Raw genomic sequence first — 26912 nt, 5'->3', positions numbered from 1 at the left:
TTCTTCACACTAGCTTCACTGTGAAGATAATCCTCTCCACTGTTGACCAGTCACTCAGACTGGAGTGGAAAAGCCAGTCTGTGCTCCCTCCCATCCATGTTGCCCTGAGGACATCTGGATTTAACTTTCCTGTTCTCTTCTCCTGCCCAGAAGTACAGAACAGATGAGTCTGCAGCTGTATGAAGGTGGCAGTGAGGGAACCCTAATCACTGGGTCTGGTTACGCAAAGAGCGTCAAGGTACTGTCCTGTTTTAGACTTGGGCTGATAGATTTGAAGTATTTTGAGTATAGGTAGCCACAGCTGTTGGCTCTAAGTGCAGCACATTGCTTGGATGGAAACTGCGTGTTCATTTTCAGAGGGATCCCTGTACTATGCTATTGCAATTAGTTTTCCAGTTAAACAGGTTAATAGTTTACTCAGGATTCAGCAGTACACTCTGAAATGCTAGAAATGGTTTTATCATGTTACATCTAGTTGGACTTTATTCTTTCATCAGGAGTGGCTTTAATGGTTGTCAAATTGCACAGAAAGAGCGTTAGAGCAATTAGAGCATTTCACATATGGAAAAATGAGCTAGTATAAAAAATAGACTGATATGAATTTATTACCACAGAAAGATTTTGAAAAGTGACGTTCAGCTAAATAATCTCGAAGTTGTAGGAACGAGGCCCCAAGTTTCGAATGCTGTTTTGTTTGGGAGATTGCCCAGCATGTGCCTGATAACTTTTGTGTTTTAGGTATATCCTTCAGGAGTTCTTTTTTTCTAAAAAAAAAATCCAACAGGCTAAAAGGACAGGCTCTTACTGCATCTATGTGACCTCTCCTGTAACTCATGTTCTCATATACACAGCAGAATGATAATGTTTCCCTGCCATCCCATTCTGAATTTAGGTGTTTAATCGTGCTAATACTTTAGGTGCACTCAGTCATTCTGGTTCCCATAGGTACTTTTTATGAAGTGAACTATGGTACTTCTTTTTACCTAGCTGTTTTTAGAGCCAGACTCCAACATTTCATTACTACATAACTTGAACTGCACCATTGCTTGTGCCTGATATCTGCAAGTTATTTTGCTGTAATGAAGAAGGAATGTCTTCTATTAAAATTCTCAAAAACCTGATGTACACAGGAATCATTTACTGTAGGAACCCAGAGTGCAGAGAATATTTCTCTTCCTGTTTTGAAGGGTTTTCACCCCCCTGAACAACACTGTTTTGACCTTCATGCATGGAAAAAATTGCCAACTATCAGACAAGAGCTAGAAAATACAATGGTGTGAATTAGGTGATAGACTATGTAAGATTGTCACAGGGTGAAAAATTTAGAGGTTTTGGGCTTCTCTTTGTAGTAAATAGATAAGGGCAAAAAACATCAAAATGGAGGATTGTTGTTGTTCTCCAAACCTTCTTCTTCTACTACTCCATATTCTGCAGTAAAAGTAATTTGGGATGATTGGACAAAAAATATGCAGTTCCTGGCTGTGTTACTGAATAATTGGTAGGAAAGTGAAAATAATGTACGTTTTTAGTAATCGTTGGTTAAATTATCTTTAAAAGGCTGTGTAAATCTTGATAATTGGGCTTTCTCCTGCATTCTCTGCTCTTTGCTGTGTCTGGGTGATGCTAGTGACTCTGTTTCTCTGATAAGACTTAATAAACAACTATCTAGCAGCAGTGAAGGCTGAAAGTCTCCATTTGTCTCTTGAACTAACTCCTGGCAAGGACTTTAAAAACTCTCTCCCATCAGGAGAGATTTGATTTACACCACGGGCTGTGGCAATTTACAAGACAATATATAGGCACCCAAAGTTTAGCTGGTCAGAGCCTCAGTACTTATTCTGGTGCTATCTAAGAGAAGTGCTGCACTTCCTAGCATAGGACTGTGAGGTTCCAGTTCACACTTTGCTGACACTGTTCCTGTTGTAGTCATTTTTACAAAGCAGTGAGAGCGAGCAACTTACTCAGTTGCTTTCTTATGTCATCTGAAGCTGTTTGTCTCAATTCTGTTATGCCATGGCTGCCTTTGTTTAATCTCTGAGTCCTGGTCAGCAATATACCTGTACAGTATTTATTGTCAAGGTCTTAATTTTGTCTTTTTTTGTGTGTTTTCCAGTCGGCAGTGTTAATGCTTCTTGCGTGAGCTTTCAGGAGGGAGCACTTGCAGAAGCGAGTTGTTTAGTGGGGATACTTAGAAGCCTTTGTCCATGCCCAGGGCTAAAGTATTGTCTTTAGGGGCAGTTTCTGACTGGTGAGCAGTACAATGATTAAACTCTCATTCGTTAGGGAGCAGTTAATAGGAAGAGCCTCCAGGATTTTTATATCAGACAACACAGCAGGTAGTACAGCTTGCCCTGACATGAAATGCTGGGTTCCAAGCTGGCAAAGCGTGCTGGATTAGCAAATCAGAAATACCATAAGTAGATTAATTTTCAACTGGGAGAAGAAGGATGTCAAATCAAGAAAGACTCATGTTCATATTGACCAGATAATAGGACACTGAATGAGAATATAGTCTGAGCAATAAGCAGAAGGAAAGAGTGTCATGAACAAAGGCAATGTACATTTCATAGAAGCAATGTCTTGCGCTGCTTTAAAGAAATAATGAAATGACTTGACATGCCATTTTTTTCTAAAGTCATGCTAATGGTGATTAGAACCATGCTTATTTTTCATATTCTGCAAGTTTCAGTGCAAAAAGAATCAGTTTGCCATAAGTATATTGACAGTTATTAGAAAAACATTCACAGTTCAGAAGACCTGAATACTGTAACCTCTTAACAAAAAATCAAATCCAGTGCTCCCATAAGATATTCTCCTGTTATTACTATGCCTGGGTGCAAGACAGATATTACAAGACTTCCGTTTCTGTGACGAGAAGGTTACTGGATTAGTATTTAGTCTCATCCCAACATCCTTCAATGGATAACTTTCTGTCAAAAAGAAGGGTATAAGAGCTCCCATTAACATTATAAACAGAGGAGTCAACATCCTTTGAGCCATTTGTAAAATTGGTGCAGCGATGTGACTTTTGAATTACTATGTGTTTCCATAGTATGTGCTCCAAATTCTTAAGTAGTGTCAACTGAGGACAAGGCAATAAAATGTTATATTGTACAGTAAAACAGAGCATAGCCTTGGAGTTTGACTTCATGTTAAGTATTCCTGGAAACATTTCTTCATCCTGGAAGCATCTTAGATTAAAGATTGAAATCTCTGTCCCTGCTCCATCTCTAATGGAAGATTTGCAAAACTGCATGGCCACAGAACAGGTATTTAGCTCACTGCAGGACTAGCATTTTTTCCTCAAACCCTAGTTATTTCCTTTGCTACAGTTTTGGTCTTCAGTGTAGGCTGGTTTTGATGTCAAGGAAGAAGCTGTCATTCCTCACAATGAAAGTCACAGACTTCCTGGTTACAGGACCAAAAACTTACTATCCTTGAGGAAAGTCCTCACCCTTAAAAGGGAGATTCCTGACAGAGCACCAGGATATCACATGGGTGCTAACAGTGGTGAGGCAGGGCTAGGGTCTAGCTGGGAAGTCAGTCCAGAGTTTGAGAGTCCTTGGCCAAGCATAGACTATGACAGAGCTTGAAAAAGGGAATAAGGGAAAAACCCAACCTGACCCTAAAAAGGGCCCCAGCAGGTAGGGATGTGGATGGGGATCTGAGGTGAGGCTGGTCAGGGCCTTAAAGGCCGGATAATGCACTCAGGAGCTGACATAGAGGTGAAAAAAGGGCTTTTGTGTCTTGCAAAGTATTGAAATGGCTAGTGTGTGTTATAGCATGGCATGGCAAAGCAGGTGAGACTCAACATTTCTAACAGTGCTATGAGGCCTTGAATGAGGAGGACTTTCTTTGAGGAGGAATAAGAAGAGAAGCTTTGCCAAAATTATTATGATCAGCAGCAATGACTTCAAAACAAGGAAGGTAAAAAATTGCAAATAAGAATGTGCTTAGCAAGAGATTAGCTTAAGAAACTCAAAGTACCTTTAGCCAGGCAGCACCTGCCAAATCTAAATTACAGTTGAGACACACACCAAAGGTAACAAAAAGCAAGGACAGTAAAAGACATGATATGTAAATTACTTAGTTAACTGTTTGAAAAATATATGATAGTTATAGCATGGTTATTGTATATATGGAACAACATTGCAAAAGGATTCAGCTCCCTAATGACACTGTGACTTGGGAACCTAGCACTCCCACTTCAGTGATAATTTGTGGTGGGTTGGACACAGCTGCATAGGCACACTCAAGCCAGTTCTGAATAGCGTGGTGGTGGGAGTCACCTGCCTAATATGCTCTATTAGTTAACATTGCTGTATTTGTTGTTATTATTATTATTATTATTATTACACATGGTGTATTAGTTAAAACAGTAATATGTTTCAAATTAACTACTTGATTATGGCATAACAATGCAGCCAGGAGAGATGTGTCAGAGTGAAAATAAGAATTCAGGACTCCCTCTTTGTAGCCTTGTGATCTTTGCAGATCTAGAAATCACCATGAAGTGTGGTTTGGCTTTGATTCTGTAGGAAAGTACAAAGAGTTGGATACAGCAGCTGAGAAACTGACTTCCCAGCTTTGGTACCAACTCTGCTTTTCCTATCAGTGAAGCTGAAAAAGTGTGTAAATTCACACCACAATTTCTGTTGGGCTGCAGAAGTGTCTGGATTGACAGAGGGCTGCTCACAGGGTATGTCTCATCAGGGAGCCTGGGAAGTTGTGAGGATGTTGAAAGCATGTGGAAGACATAGCTACTGCAGAGCTTCTGTGAGTACACCACATAACTAGAGACATCTGTTCTGTGGAGAAGAACACTTTTTAATCTCTAGACTATGTTAAGACTTCAGGGCCACAGGAAAAAAGGCTGCACAGGTACAGTAGGACCTGTTGAATTCTATGTGTGGGGGACACCTTTTGGAGAACTATACTGCACACACTGTATTAGCAACATGACCTGGAGAGGAGGGAATTGTTCAGCTCTTGCTACATGTGGGAAGAAAGTACTACAAGGATCATTTCTTTTAAAGGAGCTCTCTGGGGGCTGTGATTTCTAACACCCAAATGCAGTAGCTGAGGGAAGAAGAGGAAAACAGATCCTGCATGATCCTAAGGATCCTTATTTGACCTTTGCTGCCTGCCTAAGAGTTGAATTGGGTGCTTCACTGACAATCTGAACAGGAGAAGATGAGTACTGAGTTTGTTTGTGTGGCGGAGAAGGGGCTGAGGAGACTCTTTGCTGGTGCAGGTCACTATCCAAAGGGGAGGATGATCTCTGAATAGAGGTGAATGCCACAGAGGTACAGGGGATTTTTCCTTCTTGCCAACAAAACTGACTTGCTGATTATTAGTATGGCTGTAAAGTAGCACTGAATGTGCTCCTTTGGAAAAGGTGAAATGGGGGCTTCCTCAAGAGATCAAAACAACCTATTGCCCTTGTCTGTATGTTATGTTCCTCTTGAACATTACCCTCCCTCTTACACTAGATCAGCTGAGGGAAATGTTAACCCTGAATCCAAATGGGTAGTGAGAAGATCTTCTGGAGGCAGAGCTTTGAATTTGTACAGTTGTTGCCATGCTAAGGCTTATTGTTAGATTCTTTAGACACTTACAGCACAATAAGTACAGAGATATTTGGAGATGCAGAAGAATATTTTCTGTATGATAGGAGGTAAGATATATACTCATAGCATCAAGTCAATTTTTCTGTACTGTCTAAACTAGGATGTATTCTAGGCTGAAAGGATGCAGTGATGTTTAATTTGGTCAGAGTATGTCCCGTTTCTTAGATATCCTTGTGTTAAAGATCATTATTATTGGTAACACAGGTTAGTCTTTCAAAATTTAAATGCAGATATAAAAACTTTAACAGAAGTGCAGGAAGTTCATCTCAGGTATAGACTGTACTGTTGTAACACTATGAAATAAAGAGGGAATGGTGAGATCAGATAAAAAATTAGAGATTTCATCTGTACTGTAATTTGCTGCTGACATCAGCTGGCAGGGAGATAATCATTAACAGGATGAATGCAATAAATATTATACCATTTATATGCTATTTTATTACTTTTCCCCTAGTGTGACAACCTTTAACCAATTTCCACTGGTAAAGACCAATTTAGATAAAAGAGGAGGATTGCAGGAAATATTCTGAGGCAAGGGTCTATTTATTTTTCAATCTACTTTCTTCTTACCAATCACTGATTTTTCAGTCCAAGGGCTTGCACAAGTTTCATTCACATCACTCATTTTATAGCTACTTTCGTTGTGGTCATGGCCTGGTATAGAGGCCAGCCTTCTTATCATCCATCATGGGTTAATCTTAAAACCTGGAATCCTGATCATAGTGGTGTGAAAGGGTCAGAAAAGGAATTACAGGTATATTTTTGCATGTGTTTCCACAGACCTCAGAGAAAAATACTCTCCTTATCTTCAAAAGGGTTATTAGCACCTCCTAGGCTTCCGTATCTTTAGTAGGTATCCCAGATGGACTCATACTGAGATCTCATTGAAATAGGCAGCACTGTGACCTTGCTAGGAAAGATCCAGGCCCTTTGAACACCAAAGGGGAGCCAACAACTGATGATGCATTGTCAAGAAGATACTTTTCTAACTGTCGAAATGCCAGGAATCCATTTTGCCAAGGGTCCTTTGTCAAAAAGGACTGTGCAGAGTTCTTGTGTATCCCCAGATATTGCCAGTTGAAGACACTGGGCTTCCCAATAGTGCAGAGGCAGAAGTGGTTAATGCTGTGCCCAATACCAGTCTAGACCTGGTGATCATGTAAGATGCAAACATCTAAGAGAGTGAGTCTGAAGGTCTACTGTTACAATAGCAAAAATATTACAATTCTAATACTGGACTGAGGGGATTTCTTCACCCTCCAAACTGAAACTTTATATATGGAATTCCCTTGAAGATAGTAATTGCTGCTAACCTGCAGACATACAAATGAGGTGAGAATTTTCCCGAGAACTCTGAAAGACCCAGTAAAAGAAAGATGCTTTTGTCACAGATAATGCCTCTTCCTTCAGGTTATGACAGCAGACATGTCCTCAAGCAGCCCTCTATGGCATGCAATGGTGGTGACATAGTGGCATATTCTGGCAGTCTGTGTGGCAGTGCATACTTAGCTGTTGGATCTCTTGTGGGTGGACTACAAAGCCATACCCCTGGAGGTAGATTAACAAGAAAGATTTGTAATAATTATTGTGATCACAAATATGAAGGATGAGTATTCCTTAGTATTCCTGAGTATTCCTTACTGTTCATGCACAATAGAGCTGTCACAGACATTTTTTGGTCAGTACACTTTGAATATTATGTATCTTGCTATAAGCACAAATATTCCCACATGAATATTTAAGAAACTGTTTTCCTTTGGTATTGTATGACATTTGCATAATTATCACTGAGATTTGTGGCAGATTCAAGCTGTCAAGCCTATTTACATTGCAGTGGAAAAGTATTTACTGATCCATACAAATGTTACATTTGCATCTGTGACAGAAAATGCATACCTTTTCAGTTTGTTAATGAGAAGAAATATACATCTGTTTAAAACTTCGTCAAAGGCAGAACTGGCATTTTCCATACCCCATTAATATATGGAAATGCTTTTTTCCCCTTGGAATTTCAGTTAACTCTGAGAACACGTTGTTGAGGAAATTGAGTGGTGCCAGAATTTATATGAAGTATTAAACCCCAGGCTTCCGAGCCGTTGACTTATAATAGTCACAGTCTTATTTGGCTGGCCAAGTAACAAGTACAGCCTTAATACAGGATTTAAAACTAGAGGAACAAAATAAATGGGACATTGTCCTGTTCTTTAAAGAGCTAAATATTTGGGGTCACAAAAACAGTGAGAGAGGAGGTGCTGAGTACCTGACCAGATTTAGTACCAGGACACTCAGCTCTCCATTGCAGTTGTTAAACCCCTGACTGATAAATGAGATGCAAACCTGTGCAGAGTAGCTCAGGTCCTGTTAGACATATTAGCTGAGCCTCAACAGAGATCAAATGAAGCAGCATTGGTCCAAAGCTGGCTTTGAGGGACCATAATCTCAAACCTGGAGGAGCATGGTGGAGCTGTACCCAAAGGGCTGTTCAGAAGTCAGAACAAGTCCAGATGGATGTGGTACATCTGGGTTGGAGCTGGCCATGCCAGCTGTCAGCTGGTTTGGTGCAGAGAGACTCAGTCTTTGGCTTGTGCTCTTGTGCTAACTGCACAGGAGAAGAAATCAGAGGACTTGGTTCCCTGTCAGTCCAAAGAAAGAAGCAGCGGGGCACTGGCTGCAAATGAGTCTTCTTGTCCTGCTGGATGCAGAATGAAAATAATGCACTCTGTAATTACAAAAAGAAACTGAACTACAAGAATTAGCCTGAAGAGGCTCTTGCAAGACTTTAAAAAAATAATTTAATACATTTATTCCATTTAGGCATCAAGTTTGTGTTTGTTCTGGAAAGCCCAATGGTAGAAAATGATGGAGAGCCCAAATATACAATATTAATACACTGTTAGTTTTCCTAGAATGCTGCTGTACTTGTTCTAATATAGACTTGCCAAAATTTGACATTTAAATACTGTACTACAGTCATAATAAACAAACAAAGTAAATCTGGAGATACACAATTCTTTGAGTCCCCACGTTAATGCTGTATGCATGTACGTGTAGCACATTTTCTTTTTTTAATAATTTAGGTTCAGACCTTTTCAGCAGCATTTTAACTCGTTATAAGTTAGCAAATTTCTATCAAAATTTTTCATGAAGAATCCTATACAAATGTATAGAATATGTATATTTATAACTGCTCTAGAATGCTTAAAACAAGATACTTGATTACAAAGATTGCAAAAATCTAAAGATCTGAAAATAGTAAGTAATAACTTTGAGCTTAGGTTCTATGATTATTATCTCTCTGTCAATGAGTGAAATGTTTATAATCTACTACTAAAATAGAGCAATTAAGTTTTACTTCAAGGAGCATGTTTCATTAATTCCACAGCATTTTTCTTATTTCCACTTAATTTAGTGAATACCATTATTTAATATTCCCAGCTTCTCATCTATTCATAATACTTCATAGAAACAATTCAATGAACCTAAAAACCAAAACCAAGAAGGTTCTGTCGCCTTTTCAAGATCCAAAAATTCTCTTTCCCACTTCTCTGAGTGGGTCAGAGTCCAGCAGCATATGACCCAAAGCACAAATCCCAGGTTGTCTTCTTTTGCTGAAGTGCTCTATCACCCTACTGATTGGAAAGTAATTAGTATATTTACAGTCTCTCACTTCTTACAACTTCTACTTTTTATATCAGCCCAAGTTGTGTCTAGGATATTATAGTGATGATCTCATGCAAGTGCAATATGGATGTACCAGAATATGATATTTAGGGTATAATTCAGGTGCCATTGACAAGTTCCTAATTTTAAATGTCAGCAGGAATGTATCTCTGCTGCGAGATGAAGGCCACCCCTTACATGTGTGTTGAACTCATTTTTCTCCACTCCCTGCCTCCTCCAAACTCAACAGAAAGTCTGTGAATCCCCTTCCCTTCAAATACAAATTGGGATGCAGACCCAGAGGCCAACATTCCTGTATTTCATTTTTCAAACCTTGCAGAGCGCAGGAGCCCTGGGTGGGGGGGGGGGGGGCAGGCTGTGCTGCTGCTCAAATGCAGCCAGCAGCTTTAAAGTGCCACCTGAGGTGGAATTGTGCTGGACCTCAGCCTGGGGAATGTGCCAAGTGGAACACACTGAACTAGTGTCACCATGGCTGTGCTGCCTTCCAGCCCTTCTGCCTGCTTCTGAGGCTCCAGGAACCATATTGTGCAGGGAATGGCAGGTCTACTGCCCTCCTTTCCCTCCTGACTGTTGGTTCTCCCTTGATTCTTCTGTACATGATGTCTGGAGAATTCTAAAGCCTGAACTGCTCTTTTTTTCTCCAGGTGAGGAGTCAAGCCCTTGGCCTGAGTAGCCTCGCAGACATCTTTTTTTTACAGAAAAGTAGCTCGTGGCAGACAGAAATCTAAATGATCAAATCTACACTTCTCCCTCAGCAAAGGGGAAGAACGGGATGCGACAGAGCCATCCCAGAGGGAATGCTGCTGTCAGTGCAATGTAGACCTGTTCCAAGGCAGCATGGACTGGCACCAAGAGCCAGAGAAACCCTGAGGAGTGATTTAGATGGTTTAAAAGTACATGTGCCTTTCCCCAAGGCCAGGACTCACCGTGGTACAGTCCCAAGCTGACCACGTGCTGTGTCGTTGGTTGTTTCTGTCATCCAAGAGCATTTACTCAACACGCTGATGTTTCTGTGTTGGGAAAAGCAGGACATCCTGCTGTGCTGCCAGTCACCTGGACATTGCAACCCAGTTACTCTCAGACACATGCTTGCTGCTAAGAACTTCTTCCGTGGTGACAAAGCTAACTTTGTTCAAACTTGCTCTCTCTCGAGGATGCCAAGTAAATTCTTCCGGAGTGACTCTACCAAATCTCACACTGAAGCCTGTATTACGTGGCTATGGATTTGTGTGCTTCTATCCTTGCCTTGTGTAGCTGTCGTGGATTGTTTGACCTGCAAGTGGCAGTATGTGGCTTAAAATGCTTCCTTCTTCTATGGCTCTTTTTCATGCAGCTCAATGACTTTCAGAGGGAAGGATAATTGGAGGGCTGACTGAATTCCCCTGACTAGGAGCTTACTTAAACAGTCTTGTTGGAATGGTGTCACACTGCTTCCTATTTTTCCTAATACTGCTCAAGCATAGGAAAAGATTTTGAATTGCTTTCTTTTCTCAAGCTTTTAAAGCTGCTTTTTATAGTAGTCAAAGGATTTCTTTCCCTGCATGTTTTGAAAGCTTTTATTTCCTGTGTGAATTTTAGAATAGTGTTGCATGGCTCATTTCTACATAATGCTTGTGTGTCTTCATAAATATACTTAGAGAAATAAGTACATTCAGTCAACAAAAGAAACTTAACTTGTACACATTATTTCCTTTGCAAAGCTGGTATTTAAATTCTCAGCAGGGATAAATTCTGCTAAATGTTTCCTGGGTTTTATGCCAACAAAGTGGTTCAAGCTTACCTATCAAGAAAAGAAAAATAGTCTCCTCTGCTTTCTTTTGAGAGACTTCAGCCTGATTTATTTTTCGGTTGTCACCAAAATTGAAAACATCTTGGGTGACACCTTGCAAACCTCTATTGTGCAGATGGAGTAAGAAAGCGGAGTTTATACATACTGGGTTTTATTCTGCAGTTTCACCCATGAGTCAGCCCTCCTGAGGATGGAATGATAATCATAAAAGATGCTCTTCTCTCTGCTTCCTATCCTCCCTCTGCTTTTTGTGTAAAGGTGCTATGCTTCTGCCTTGTCAGCTGCAAGTCTGGTGCTTTTTCACGGGCTTTAAAAAGAAATCTTAAAAGAAACTATTCTATTCTGTTTGGCTATAAAGGGCACTGGAAGTTTCATATATAGCATATCATGCATAAAAATAATTGCTGGAACGGCAATGTACAAGTACTTATTGTTCCAACGTAAAGTCAAGAAATGTCACAAGTAAAAAATACTACTCTGAAAAAAAAAGTCCTTGCTTTAAGAAGTAAAGAAAAACAGCTATATCAGGGGAAATGCAGAACACAGACAGGGTTTTATTTGTAAGTCAGCCTTTTAATGGTACTCATCAGTATCCCTTTAGTACCTCATAAATATGAATTAATTTATGCTCATAACTCTTCCATGAAGCATGGAAATATTCTTTTCTTCAGTTTAGAGAAGGGAAAATGGGCCAAGGAATGATCAAATGAATAGCCCAACATCATAAGGATCACCTGTAGTAGAGCAGAATACAAATGGAAATGTAGGTTTCCAGAGTCCTGGGCCACACTTTTAACCATGGAACAATCTTTCTCTCAAAGATAATTGTTGGTGTCTATCACAGGGAAAAAAATATCAGCCCCACTTTCAGGAAAATAAAAATATGGTGACATAGATGAAGTGTTTCATCTGGAAGTCTCTTGAGATTCAGAAGCATTTAGGTGCTTGTAAAGTCTCCAAAGACTGACTTTAGATTCAGCTATGTTCATAAGGTTGCAAGTTTTAAAAAAATTAATTAAAATAATCTATAAACAATAGGAGTTACAGATGAAGAGGGGAAATCATGAGCTTAGATTTTTTTTTTTTGCTTTTCAAACGTTAATGAATATCCTATTTTTAACACCATGGATTTCCCTCTCCTGTCAGTTTCATAATCCTCAATTTCAGTGATGATGTAAAATACACTCTTCAGTCAATACACAGATGGTTTCATTCCCCTTCTAGGTCTGCCTTAACGCCAGTGTTCTGAACCCAGCAAAACCAGCCCTGAAGTCTGGAGATTTTCAGAATTATAACTATTTCTGGTTTAATTTTCTCCAGGAATACCAGGAGTTCTCAAGTAAGAGAAGGCCTACATTGTGCTAGATAGAAAGCAGCTGATGTGAGACAAGGTCATGGATCATCCTTTTCCTCAGTGCTCTCTGGCTGCAAGTAGGCAGTTGTGACATTATAAAAGGTACAGCAAAGCATCAGGGGTGACACTGGGGCAACTGCAAAGCCAGCAGAACATTCCAGAACCCCACCTCACTTAACAGATCATGACTGTATTGCATTGCAAATACCTAATGTGTTTTGTTTGTCTTTAATGACAAGTAACCACTTGGCAACAGGAAGCAAAGAGTTTGGAAGGAGTTAGGTGTGCATCCATCTGCATGACACTGTATTAAGTAACATATATCTCAGTATGCCTAAGGTGAGAATGACTTTAAAGTAAGAATATATATTTGCTGGCCTGTGCCCTGAGCTCTTCTTCCACTTTTAACTTTTCCTGCCCTTTCCCACCACAATAATGTTTTCAATTCTTGGTCTTTTGAAGTTTCCTACTGACTTGAAAGTTTGGTTTGAGATGCTACATAGGACTTTTGGACTGGTTACTTTCATCTTGGTAGTTTAATCTTGGACATAACAAAGTTTTAGCTTTAAGACTTCTTCTGGACCTGGAATATAAGTACCTATGAATAAGAAGTCTCCAGGTTGATATTAGTGGGGAAATTAAGTAGAAGGCAAGGTGGGAGAGAACATATCTCTCTATGTAAAAGCAGCCAGTGATATATTTCATTGAAGCAGAGGGGGAGCATGTTATACCAGAAGAGTTGCACTGTCACTGTAACAAAATGCTTCCTGCTAGGCATTGCAGGAGATGTGGTGGCTGTCCCTCACTGAGTGCTGCAGGAATTTGCCTGATTGACCAGTCACAGGGGTCACAAGTAATCTCTGCAGCTACATCCAACTGCACTGCTCTGCTGATCTCTCTGCTCCGCCCTTTCAACTGAAACAAGTTTCAATAGCAAAATGTTCCTTGCTCTAAACTCTTCTCCCAGGCATGTGTGTGGTGTCACGTTGCATAACACACTGTCCAACAATCCAAGCATAAATACATTTGCCTTGTGTTACCAGGAGTGATGGCAGCCTACAGGTATTTCTCATGTGTGTCTGTGTGTGGCGAGAGAGACTCACAGATCGGGAAATCTGTTCGAAAAAAGCTGTTTGTTCTTTCATAATGGCGCAGTACAAAGCCACTCAATGGCTGCTTCTTTTGCTTGTTTCTGCACCTACCTCTGCAAAATGCTGTTACCTGGCAGTCTAGGAGGTAGAAAGGAGACTTTTAAAGTATTTTATTCCTCTGAAACCTGACAAGTCAGACTCCTGCTTGAAGATGAAGTTGTGCTCAGCACTCAAGCGGAAACTCTTTTGGAGGCAAGAGGTCATGTGGTTGATTTCTTGCAGCACCAACTGCTCAAATCTTAAAATAATTAAGTAAGAAGCAGTAGATTTAATCCTACTGTGGTTTGTTTTTTTTTTCTCTGACCATCTGTGAACAGAAGTGTTTCTTTCCTCAGTGCTGAAACAGGAAGATTTACCAGCAGTAGAGACTACAAGGGAAATGGCAAGGACTTGGGGCCTGCTGAGATGCTCATCACTTCAGGAGAAGGAGACGTAGCTGAAGAAATACGAACAGTACCTGTTCACTCTCTCTCCCTCTTAAAAAAAAAAAAAAAAAAAAAAAAGCAAAAAAGCACCCTACCCTGTTTTGCCTCTTCTCTGAAGGGGAATAAGGAAAGACACACAATGTTCTGCATCTGTGGGGAAGCTGGGAAGATAAGAAAAGACATCTTGTCTCAGAGAAGAATGATCACAGGCACATTGAACTGTCAGGTCTAACATTTCAGGGTGTGAGCAGCCTGGAAGAATAAACCCTCAAGGAATCCTAAGGACATTTAAAAATGCAAGTACAAGGTGGAAATAAAGAATAAAAACTAGGTGAATAATAAGAGGAAATTATATCGAATAATAGGGGGAAATTATATCAAATAATATGGAGCTTAGCAATAAACTAAATGATGGAAAGGGGTAATTACTGAAAGACATGCAAATAAGCAAGAAAGAAGAGATTCATGATAAGCCTTGAAAGAAGATTAGAAACAGAAAGTCAGTGTCTCCCACAAATATTTTTGGAAGCTTTTTTTCTTAATTCAGTTCTGTATGCTAAGACCTGATCCCATCTTTAGAGTTGATGGGTTATGCCTTTTTATCAAGCATGTTTTCTCAGCTGTGCTAACAAGTTTTTGAGCAGGAATGCAGTGCTGTGTTTAAGATGGAAAATAGAAAAGCCTGCTTTAAAAGACTTTTAAGCTTCCTGAAACTCCTGCTTTTTGAAAAGCCATTTGTTTCCAGATACAATCTATTGAAGAATAAACTATGGCCAACTGCTTGCTGTTCATGGCTGGTTTTATAGTCAGGAGTGGTGTATGGGCCTATTTGCTGAGAAGAGTTCACTGTTGCTCAGGCTCTTTTTGGACAAAAATAGGCTTTCTTACAGTTTGTGCATTAGCACTTCTATGCCAAAAGCATAAATAAAAGCCAGGTAGTAATAAATAAACTCTATATGTTTTAAAGCAGTAATCTTAGACTCTCCATTAAAGCAGCTCTGAGAACCCATTATGGCAAAGCAGATTTCTCCAAATTGGTACCTCTCTCATCACAGGTAATATTCTTTAATAAGGTCTTCAGCAAGTTATTCACAGTGCATTTGCAGTAGAGAATTTGCTGTTCACATCCACTGCTGTTCAGAGAACTTTCAGGGCTTGAGGTGTACAGGGATGATAAGCAGCATTAGCTGTCACCAGAAAACTGACTATAAGAAACCCATGACTTCAGCTTTATCGTGGATATAGATGTGGGTATTTTTGCAAGTGATAGGATGGATATTGCATCACTGCTGTGAGCTCTGTTCCCAGTTAGCAGGTGTTGAAGCTGACAGTGTGTGCCTTGCTCACTCCCATGCTCAGGGAGCAGGAGCTCTGCCAGCTGCAGTATCCTGCCAGCTCCCCAGATCACAGCCTGCAGGGACTGGAGGGATGGCACAACACAGGAACTCATTTACAAATGCCTGAATTTCAGCTGCTGGGCTGAGGAATCAAGAACTTCTCTCCTCAAGATATTTCAGGGTCTTTTCTGAACGGGGAACTCAGACAACCTTTACAAATACAAGGGAAGCATTTTAAATGCAGCATACTAAAGTGAGTTGCAACTAGGGCTGACATCAGATTTCCAGGAAGTCAAGTTGGTACCTTCTAACTTAGGATATTTTATGATTCTAAATTATATGTTTACTGTGTGCACATACCTGCTGCTAATTTTGCATGTGCTGATGTATTTTTCTCTGATTTTTCCCTTCTTATTATGAGCTCACAGCCATTTTTCCTCCACATTGCAAGTGGCAACTTCAACGATCACAGAGGATTCTGTCTGTGCTACTCAGCAAGCAAAGGCATCTGTCGTAGAATCATGAAGTATTATAGAATATCCTGAGATAGAAGAGTCATTGAGTCAGCTCTTGGCCCTGCACAGGACAACCCCAAAAATCACACCGTGTATGACAGCATTTCTAAAAGCTTCTTGAACTCTGTCTGGCCCAGTGCTGTGACTACTTCCCTGGGGAATCTGTTCCAGTGTCCAGTCCCCCTCTGGGTGAATCCCTTTTTCCTAATATTCAACTTAAACCTCCCCTGACACAGCTTCAGGCCATTCCCTTGGGTCCTGTCACTGGTCACCAGGCAGAAGAGATCAGTGCCTGTCCCTTCAGTACCTCCCAGAATATTCTCCATAATTTTACCAGTCACTGAAATGAAACTGACAGGCCTGTAGTTTCGAGGGCCATCCATCTTGGCCTTCTTGAAAATTGGGAAAATATCTGCCAGGTTCCAGTCTGCTAGGACCTGTCCAGATTCCTAAGACTCTTCAAAAATCATTGAGAGAGGTCTTGTGATGACATCAGCCTGCTCTTTGCATACCCTTGGATGAATCTGATCAGGTCTCATAGACTTACAGAGATCCAACTGGAGTGGCAAATCCCACAAAAGTTTGGGATTAACTAGGAGTTTATAATTCTCACATTGTATTTCTTTCTGTATCATTGCTAAGTTGAGTGGGATGTATTTCAGAAGAGGATAGGTCTCGCAGTTGCAGCCTGCAATCTGACTCCATGAAAAGCTTTGGTATCAAACCTTGTCTCAGTGAACTATGAGCAACCTGAGTACCTGAGTTACCCAGTAACCTTGGCTCTCAAAGTGCAGGGTGGGATTATTGGCTGGTTGGATGTAAGCACATGAGTTTTCAAAGAAGCAGATGGAATTGTGATGTAAAGAAAAAAAACAGTTTGGAAAGTCAGCTATTTTGCAGTGTTTAGAGTTAAATCCTCCCATCCTTGCTTCTGCTGATTAGCATTAATTAGCTTCCCTAATATGCCTCCAGGAGTATTTAGGTAATAGGAGAAAATAAAGATGTCACAATTCCTTCTCTACATTGTCTTGCACCAGGAGTGCTCGTTCAAAGGTGATAGCAAGTTATAAAGTCTAGTGTCCTTTCTGATGCTGGGAACCTCGAGACAAATGTGTCTCCAGACTGACCTATGGTCAGGGCATGGCACACTGTGCAGACTTCCCATCAGGGGTGAGATTCACTGGCATGGAGGTCTTCAAGTTTTGATAGGACTTTCTTAGAAGTAAAATAAGCTGCTTCCTTTCAAGATAAAGACAAGGACATGTTGTGGCATCATCACTGCTGCCAAGTGATAGTAACCATCAAGCTTTTCCATTATGATTAACTAGCTGAGTTTAGGTTTAAGGTATATGTAGAGCACAGCACAATCCAGAAGGCCAAGCAGTATGTGTAGCACGGTGTGGCTCAGCACAGCATGTGCCTGTGCCCGCTCTGGATAACCAGCACATAGATCACAAGCTTCTCAATGTAAAATAGTCTAGTTAGAATAACTACCTCTGTTCTATAGTCTTAAGTGGATGTGAGATGTCCCAGGAGGAAAACACATAGCATTCTGGACAAAATTTGTAAATGGTTTAGTTTTCATGGCTGACTTTTCCTTGGGGAAATTTCTGAGTAATATCAGCTTTTCCAGTGCTTTCTGTGTGGAAGTGCTTGTATCACGGTAATTAAAAGGGCTGTAATTGCATGGGGAGGAGCATTTCCACATCATTTACACTAGTTGTGTGTTGGTGAGAAATCACAAAGAGGCACAGGACTCAGGCAGCTGTGTTGGTAATTCCCAAAGGAAACTACATGAGATCCATCTTCTTTGCATTGCTTAACCCTAGCAGAGCAGAAACTGCTTTCAGGGATGAGAGGACTGTTTTCCCTGTTTGCTTCAGTGATCTTAATCGGTATGGACACTGCCAAGGAACAACACTCAGTTGGTGCCAAATCTGGGCTGTGAGAAACAGACCTCAGCCCGCTTGTAAAGCTCCACAGCTTGCCACTTCCAGGCTTGCAGATGCCTGGGATGAACGGTCTGGTCTGGCAATGCCTCCTTTCTCCCTCTTTTGGTAGTGTGAGCTGAGCTCTTCACAGCCTGAAGGGGCCCTTGCAGCAGCTGCTCCCAGGAGGGCAATGCTTTTCCTATGCTGCTGGAGTTCCCTGAGCCGCAGAGGATCTCCCTTTGTAGCCAAAGCCACAGGCGACCAAACTAGACCTCCTGAACAAATTTAAAAACTAGCATTGTCTAAGAGAGGCTCCTTCTTCAAGTTCTGATGATTTCAGCCAAGAGCATGAAACAAAAAATGCTATGGATGTCTTTTTTGTCTCTCTCCCTCTGCTGTGCAAGCCCACATCATAAGGATAAAATCTGGGCTGTGCTGAAGCAGGTGGTAAAATTCTTATTGATTTCAAGAGAGCCTGGGTTTTACTTCAGAAATAAACTGCAGAGATATGCAATAAATTAATGCAGCATCCCAGATGCAAACTCATACATTTTACTGTTTAAATTGTGCTACTCTGAGTGTATAGTGGTGCTATGGGAGTGTAAATTATTCCGGTGTTTCCTACATGTTATTGAAAATCAGATGTCAGACTTAACCTGCCTAAACACCCAAACTAGCAACACGTATTTTCAACTATAAATTGCGTGCAAAAATGTGCAAGCTGACTGAGAGTAGCTTCAGTCAAATACATGCCCAGGGGCTCAGTAATGGATACTGTGTTATGCATGCCAGTTCATTGCTGTCTGTGCTTTCCTCATGCATGCATCCTTGACTTACATTTTTACCTAATGGTAGGCCCATTCCTTTCTTCCTAAAATAATGAGAAGGGAACTAAAATGAAAAATGAAAATCATTGTCTAATTTTATACAACCAGTAAATTCTTTGGCATAGATTTGCAGTGAAACAGGCATTATTGACAGCTTTGTCAAGCTTCCCATATGGACAGTTTATGCTGATTTCCAGACAGTTACAAATAATTGAAGTTAAAGATCTCTGTAGCTTGTCTGACAAGGCTGAAACAAGAAACATGTTTGACTTTGGGAAGTTTATCATTTGTGGTGCTGCTGGTTTGCTTCTCCAAGGAACTAGCAGGTTGTCTTCCACCACCAAACAGCAGAGACTAATTTGTGACTGCCAGAAATGGTCACAAAGTGGCTTTCATAAAAGGTCACACAGTGCAGCCTGAAGAAAGCTGGTAATGTCAGGGAAAATGGAGCAAACCCTTATTTTCAGTATGTTGAGCAAGAATCCATTTCACCTGTCTTTGCTGTCCTACAATCTCATTTTCAATATGCAATAAAAATAGTTGTAAGGAAAGAAAATCTTGCCAGCCTGACAGCTAGACATCTTTTTTTATGGTGAAGATGGCTGTGGCAGTAAAAATCTGTTTATTAAAGTCTCTGAATATGTGTAATTATAGGGTACTATGTGATGAATAAAGATGAAGTTAGCATGAAATAAATGGTATTTTAGGCACTTGCAGTAGTTGTTAGATACCTTGAAAGCATCCTAGCTCACATTGGTAATGTATTAACAAAATGGGCTTTCCTTGATGACAAAAATTGACAAAATTACTGATGATCAAATCCAACAAGCAGAACCACCACAGTGATTATTCCTAAATTTTTGTGTGTATGAAAAGATTTGCATTGTATATTTTATGTGTTTGCACTCCTAAGAAAGTCAATAGGGGCAGGACCAAGAATCTACCGATAACTGATGTGAGTTGTAATTATGTTGGGTCTGGTTTGTGTCTAGTGATAAGATTCCTGTGTTTATATAATTTAGACACCTGAAAAGAAAAATGGGAGTTTGGAACCTCAAGAACTGAAGGAGTTTCTTTTTCTGCTGATTCATGGAAAATAATAGGGCTGAAGGTTAAGAGGTTATCTACTCCATCCTCCTAAATCAGGGTAAGCCCAGTGCCTTTTGTGCAGCCTCTGAGGAACTGGGAGCAGAGGAAGAGCATTCACATATTCTGAGGCTACTCTCATGCCCATTCTTCAGTGCTCTTTTTTAGATTGCTGCAGTAGTCTTTCCTACACCAGTGCTCCTGACCTTTACTTCTTCCTCCATAAGGTTTATTAAGGGAGAAAGAAAACTCCAGAAGCACCTACTGTTCTTGAAAAAAAAGAACTCACCGTTGACCTTTTCAGTGAAAATGAATGCAGAATCTTAGGGTTTTGCACCTTCAGTCAATAGGTTTGCCCACATGTCAGAATGGTGCATTTATGGAATGTGACAACTTGTTCCCCTTGTTAGAGACCTTTAGGATCAGCTGGTTTTCTACAAGAAATAGGAACTTTTTATCTCCATTGACATATAAGCCCTCAGTGAAGCTCAGGCACATACCTCATGAGAAAATTTTAATGTGAGTCTATACTAGAAAAGTCCACCTCCCACTTATACCAGTATGGTGCATTTGCTGACTGTTGGGAATGTTCTGTCTGAAAGAAAATCTCTGAAGTATCTATGGTTGCTGCTTAACTTTAGGAAGATGTAATGCAGTATGTAGGTCAGGTATGAAAAAATGTGCTGGGATATTCTCCTGCATTTTTGTCTGGCTAGAGACACGTTACCTTTTGTTTGTTCTGATAGAAACACTGAAAATCATAAAAACTGAGAAAAATATTTCCTCATTTGCTAGGCTTCTGTTTCCCTTCTCAAACTATTACAATTGTGTTGACTCAATTAAGCTGATGTAATTAAGAAGTTGAAATTACCTTTGAGTTATGATAATGCCCAGTTCTTTGCTTCATCTTACAAAAGATGTTGGAGTTTAATGCATGTCTTGCAGATGTATGGTACCTTCAGTAGCAATTGCTTCAATTAGCTCTATGTAGGATTTATTTTGAACAGGAAATTCTAGGAGATTCTATAAAATCTAAGACTAGGTGTAGTAAATACTAGTAATATTTCTTTTTATGCCTACAGTCAAGATCTCCCCTTCTCCTTGCAAACCTTGTCCTGGAGCATTTCTTCCAGTAAATTTTGATCATGACTTAGTGAAAACAGTGCAATTTTTTTTTATTGACACAGAAAAGATGTGGTACAATTGTCTGTAAACTACTCTTGTTTTGTGTCTCCTCATTGTTGTGCTTAGCATTCTCAGCATCACCTCCTAAGCTTACATAGAGTTCTCTCTTGGCAATTATAGTGTTGGCTTCCACTAGGATTCCCAGGACAGAATTTATCCCATAATCTCAGAGTGCTCTCAGCGCATGTGATTTCTTTCTGAAGTCACTTTGATTGTCCTAAAAATCTCATTCAAATATCTAAAAACCTACTTGTCAGACCCTTAAAAGAAAAGCAGTGATTGGAGATCTTCAGAGTTCATCCACTGGTTGCTGCCAGAGTTCAACATCCTGATTAGCTGTACCAGATTGATGTTTGTATATGGAACTAGTGAACATTTACAGCACCAGCACATAAAATATCACACTGCATCTTTTCCTCTTCCTCACAAGTACAAATAGTTTAGAATATCTTAAAAGTCATTAAAGATGCAGAGAACTCACCAACCTAGTTTTAATTTAAAAAATAATGGTCGTTTTTAAAAAGTTCCCTTTGCAAATCTATTCGATCAAATCCTCCAGTCTCACACTTCTGCATCCCAACATTTCATCTTAGTGTCATCACTTTCCACATAAACAGCAATGACAAAGTGGGTATCCTTAATGGTTATGAGGAATTTCTCCCTTTCTGAGTCTGAATTTTACTTGCGAGGAGCTGGAATTTAATTCTCATCCATCAAGTGTTCTGTCTTTCAAAATAACTAAGTTTTCATTTACCCACAGATTAACTCCATGAGTGTACCATCCTCAGTCCAGATAAGGCTTTAATGTCAAAGAATTAAATCATTAATCTCTTACAAAGTCAGTGTGCATTTCTAGAACTCTTTGGGGTTTTCTTAATTTCTATCAATTTATGTCTGCATTTTACATTTAATGTGTCCTCTTTTTTCTCTTCCCTAAAACTTTGTACATCTTTGTCGGCTGATTGTAATTTCTTTCTTGTCTTTTATTCAATTTTTGCTTCTTTGAGGAAATCAATTCTCAAATTTTTAATTAATTATCCTAGTACTGTCTTTATCTTGGGCATGACCTTTGAGATTTTACAGTTTTGGTGGATTTAATTGGCCAAGTGACACCCTCCTCCTGTTTACTGAATTCCTCTCCTGACTGTAGAACCCCATTTGTTACATCTGGGTGACAGAGTTCCCTCAGCTGCAATAGTTGAAATCATTTCAGAAGAGTTTTTTCTTTCTTATCACTCTTTTCTTTCTTTCAAAATAAATTGTATTAATTAGTTTTTAAATCATAAGTTTGAGGATCTCTGTATAGTCTCATTCTTATCTCTCAGTCCTTTACACTGAGGCTGTCCTCAATTAGGTTGTGATGGCTATTTATATCACTCCGGAATGTTCATCTCCAATTATAAATCTGTACAAAAGGCCAAGTCTGAATTTACATGGAGCATACTTCACCAGTTCTCATAATACAACTGACAGAAGTGTGATCAAAGAAACTAAGAGAGGGGTGTGAAAACAATTTAAGGTTCTGTTGAAGTCATTTAAGTTACTGAGGCTCCATTAAAGTGATGAAATCAGGATTTGTTGCTAGAATGGGGATTTTACATTAGATTTGGTACCCTATCTGTCAGGCTGTGAATTTATTTTCTATTATACAGAATAGAAATAAAAACAGATCTCTTAACATCATTGCAACTAGTTTACAAAAAAGATTTTTGTTCATCTATACAGATACAAATTTTAATATTTGTCTTGGGAATGTTTTTTTTCTAGTTACCTAAGCTGGAAAAAAACCCCACCTGTCTCTTTTCTCCCTGGTGAGTACCCATTAACTTCAAGTGAATTTCATATGGTCAGTGTTTGTCATAAAACATTTGTTTTTAATTGTAAATCTTGTTTATGTATACAGTACAAGGGAATGGCATGCTATATTTAATATAATAAGCCTCTAGGAAGAAGGTAGATGCAATCAATAGATTGAACACAAGTGAAATCAAGGTAAAGATACATCAATGGAGGGCACTAAATTGATCCTTAGGCTTAATGCTTTTTTTGTATGAAGGATTCATATGGGGTAGTCATTACTCAGATTCTATAAATAACAGATTTACATATTTATAACTCCCAAAAATGTCGCTACAAACAATATTTTCTCTCCTCCATAAACAAGAAGATTGTCCATAGGTGTGTGAGAGACTGAAAAGTTAATGGTTAATGGCTCAAACAATTGGCCTTTTGCAAAAGGCGTGGTTGCTTTGCTGAGGATGAGCGCAGAAGCAGCCCAGATGCAGAGGGCTGAGCACCGGGGGAGGACCACAACAAACCTTTGTTTAGTAGGAAACTGGGGTTTGGGACAGGTAAGGGAAGAGGGCTGATAAGAAGCAGATCCTGTGAGGTATCTCACAGTGCTTTCTATTGTGCCAATGTCCTCCCCCACATAATTGACCCAGTGTAAACTTCCTCCCATCCCTGGGTAGGTATTGGGACATTCATATTATTCATCCCTTCTGATGGGGCATAACTGGCTCAACTGCACTGATGTGAGAGGCAGCATCATGTCTTAGAAGGGATCATAAACCATCAAAGACCCCCGAAGTGCACCCAGACTCATTGCTGGGGCCTTCCACCAAAGGACTGGGCATGATCCACAGTGTTGTAACAGATCCACACTGTTGTAACAGACAGTGTAAAACTCTCCACTCAGGGGGGGTACCTGGGCATTCCACCTAAACCTAAATGTATATTAACCCATTGGACTTCATGTTTTGTGGGCTTTCCCCACCTCTGACAGAACAAGACTGTGACCATCACTTTTACCAACAGCTAAATTGCAACAATCTAGTCTTGTGGCTGAATCTGTGGGTAGGGATATTTTTCTACTCTTAGCATTTCTTTCTCTTTCTTTCTTTTTGTCTCTCTGTCTTATTCTAACTTCTTCTCCAAATATATTGTAAGCCAGACTAAAAAATTCCAGTCAATGCATCAATAAGTGCCTTGTGTCTGGGTAAGTTCAAGTTGGATAAGTTTACATTTGCTAAGTTAAAGTTTATGAAGTACCTTACTTTGTCTGGATGTTGGTTTAAAATTTGCCAAGTACCTTATTCTACCTTAGTGTTCTAAAGTTTGCAAGTAAAAGTTTGCCATTGAAGTTCCTGAGAATATTGTTGTTTCTCCCACACACCACCCAGAGTGAATCAAACAACATTCCCCTAAGCCCACTGAGCAGACCAGGGCATAACAAGGTGTTCAAACCCTGTCATTCACCTATATGATCCAGCCACAGATGCTTTTTTTCCTGCTGTTTTAATGGGATGGAATATATTCTTCAGTCAAATTCTTTTATGGAGGCTGATTTCAAGATAGCTACAGCAATCTAGAAATATCTACTGCACTGAATTTTAGCCAGAAGACTGCTTATTTCTGGACCCTGATGTCACTTGGGCACTCTGTAGAGCTGATGTGCTCAGATGTGCCAAGACCGGGAGCGAAATATCTATGGAAAAACAGTGCCTCCAACATTAAGACCTAACTGCTAACTTGGGGCTTTAATTTGGGTGTAGACATCTAAATGAAACTTCACTCTTTACTCAATTTTATCTGTTCTTTTCCCTCTTTGAGACCTGTGTGCTTCCTTGATTAGTCTCAGGGTGAGGAAATTAATCTAACTGAAGTTGTAGTAACTGGATAGCCCCAACCAGTGGTTGATTTCAGTGCCTAATGTCATTGGGATTACACCAGTGATTAATTTAATGCAAGTTTAACAAACACAGTCCAACTATAAAAATGTCTTTTATAAAGCTGAAAATCCCTTCACTCACTTCATTAAACAACCCCCATACTGGAGAGTAGTTCAGTGACACTTTTTTTCTCCATTTGTAAACATTTGCTTCTTGCTTTAAAATTCCCAGTTATAATGTATCCAGTTGTAGATCTTATCTACAGTCTAGGGTGAACTGTACAATAACACACTTTAAACCATGCAGTGTCTTCTCTCTAAGCACTACTCTCTGGACTGGTTCTATTGTGAAAGCTTCTGCAAGGGCTAGGACTGTTTTCTGTAATACTTTTCACTAGGTCACAGAATCTCTCTCCTGCTTTCCTGCTAAACAGAACCATATCTGGGCAAGCATTGGCACTGAAGATAACTGCTTCCTGCTAATGAGGCTCCATGAACTTGTGTAGAATTCTTCAAACAGCAGAACTGTCTGGGAGTTCAGGTTTGTTCATAGTAGTCCCAAAAATATTTTACTTTCTAGAGGGTTATAGTTAAGAAGTATATTTTCTTTATAGTTATCTTGAGATGATGGACTTCATGTCAACAATGTTGTTCTATGAATTGCAGAAAAAAACCAGCAGCTGCACAAATAACCCTCTTATTTCTTATATTCCAAGTCAATGTTTCTCAAACAGTATGTTGTGGTCACTAGGGATCAAAAAGGAGGAGTCAGAAATCCTCACAATTGAGTCTAATATCCATCGTGGTGTGACTGATGTCCTGTCAGCAGGTAAAAGTAGCTCTTACCCTGGCTTGTGTGAACTGCAAAAGGAGATGCATCTGCAAAAGGTTTAAGAAATACTGCTTTAGAAAATTACAGTTTCCTAAAACAGGTGAAGTGGTCACAGTCTAAACTTGAAGTCTCAGGATTCATGGAGATGAAGAATCTGATTTTAATTATGAATTTATTGAAGGAGAATAAAAAGTAAATCCTCCAGATCTCTCTGAAACATCCTGTTGGAAAATGTCTATTTTGAAGGCACTACTCATATATTTTCCTTTTCTCTGTGAAGACCTACAATGTTTTGATTCAATATAGATGACGAGATCTACACACTCTTGCAAGTTGTCTTGCAAGCTTTTCATGACTTTTCATCCTTTCACTAGTTTACAAATCACACAGGAAATTTCATCAATAGTTGCTGGCAATTTAATTCTGATTCCCACATCAAAACTAATCAATCCCCTTTTTAAGTCTACCCACACCCTTTGTTTTCCTGTCAGCAGATAACACAACAGAGCTGAGGGAAATAAATTTAAACAGACCTGAGAGAAAGAAGTTCAGTGTGAGTGATTATTGTGTCTTTCTTTCCACTGCCCTTGTTTCTGTCCTTAGTATGGAAAAGCAAAAGGATTGTGAGACTGGGAGGAACTGAGAAGAAAAGCTGTCCCTTTTTTTGCATGGTGGAGGACAGAGAAGCAGGTGTGAAGCAATATATATCCAGCTTACTGCTAGCAGTTCCCATTTACCAGCACACTTCAGCTTGGAATGCACTGTGTTCGTTTTGTACTTATATCTGCAATTGATGCACAGATCCTGTAGGGCACTGCCTTTCGAAAATAAATCCTCTACTATTCCTCTAATGGTGCATTTGATTTCCTTTATTTGGTCTCAGTTTATTTAAAGCTTTATGAGAACTGAATCTCTAGTATGGGAATAACCTCAGGCAGTCCAATCTACTGGGAAGAACATCTCCAGTTATTTATTGTGTTTCTAAAATGGCACATATGCAAAAGCAGACTATGAAAAATATCACTGCATAATAACGTTATATAATTGTGTTTATCATAAAGAGGACAATGTGCTATCTACACTTAATTGCCACTTCCTCTGTAGTATCTTGAGGCACAGGTCTCTTTCAGAAGTATACTGGTTTATGGAAACAGTAACTCCCTGCCAGATAAATGGTGCTATCATCATTATTACAACCTTGTAGCCATGTCCTATGTGCAGTATTTGGGCAGGATTTCAAACTACTTTGTTTATCCACGTGTTGTGGATAGCTGTGTTTCTGGGAATAGCTGATACACAGTGACTGGCAGCATTTTGATTGTTTCTTGCACTAACCTCTCTTCAGTTTTGCAGGGGTCTGCCTATGGGTGGCTCAGTGCAAAGCAAAAGCGGACCATAGGTGTTAAACATTACTTACTCCGTATTTTCAGTAGTATGTGCACACTGTGATCATCTGTCTGAAACAGGCAAAACAAAAACGAATTCCAAGGAAGCAAAGA

General features: G+C 39.7%; 1 long non-coding RNA gene across 1 annotated transcript; it reads left to right on the top strand.

The window, feature by feature from the left end:
• The first annotated feature begins 18 nt into the window (after positions 1–18).
• LOC138109005 (uncharacterized) lies at positions 19–26241 on the top strand. Its single transcript, XR_011150198.1, has 4 exons — positions 19–238; positions 22679–22722; positions 25016–25122; positions 26017–26241. It is a non-coding gene; the product is annotated as an uncharacterized lncRNA (long non-coding RNA).
• Positions 26242–26912: the final 671 nt, after the last annotated feature.

This window comes from Aphelocoma coerulescens, chromosome 4, assembly GCF_041296385.1.
Source record: "Aphelocoma coerulescens isolate FSJ_1873_10779 chromosome 4, UR_Acoe_1.0, whole genome shotgun sequence".
NCBI lineage: Eukaryota > Metazoa > Chordata > Aves > Passeriformes > Corvidae > Aphelocoma > Aphelocoma coerulescens.
The sequence above is the reverse complement of the archived record's forward strand: the minus strand, read 5'-3'. Positions and strand labels throughout refer to the sequence as shown.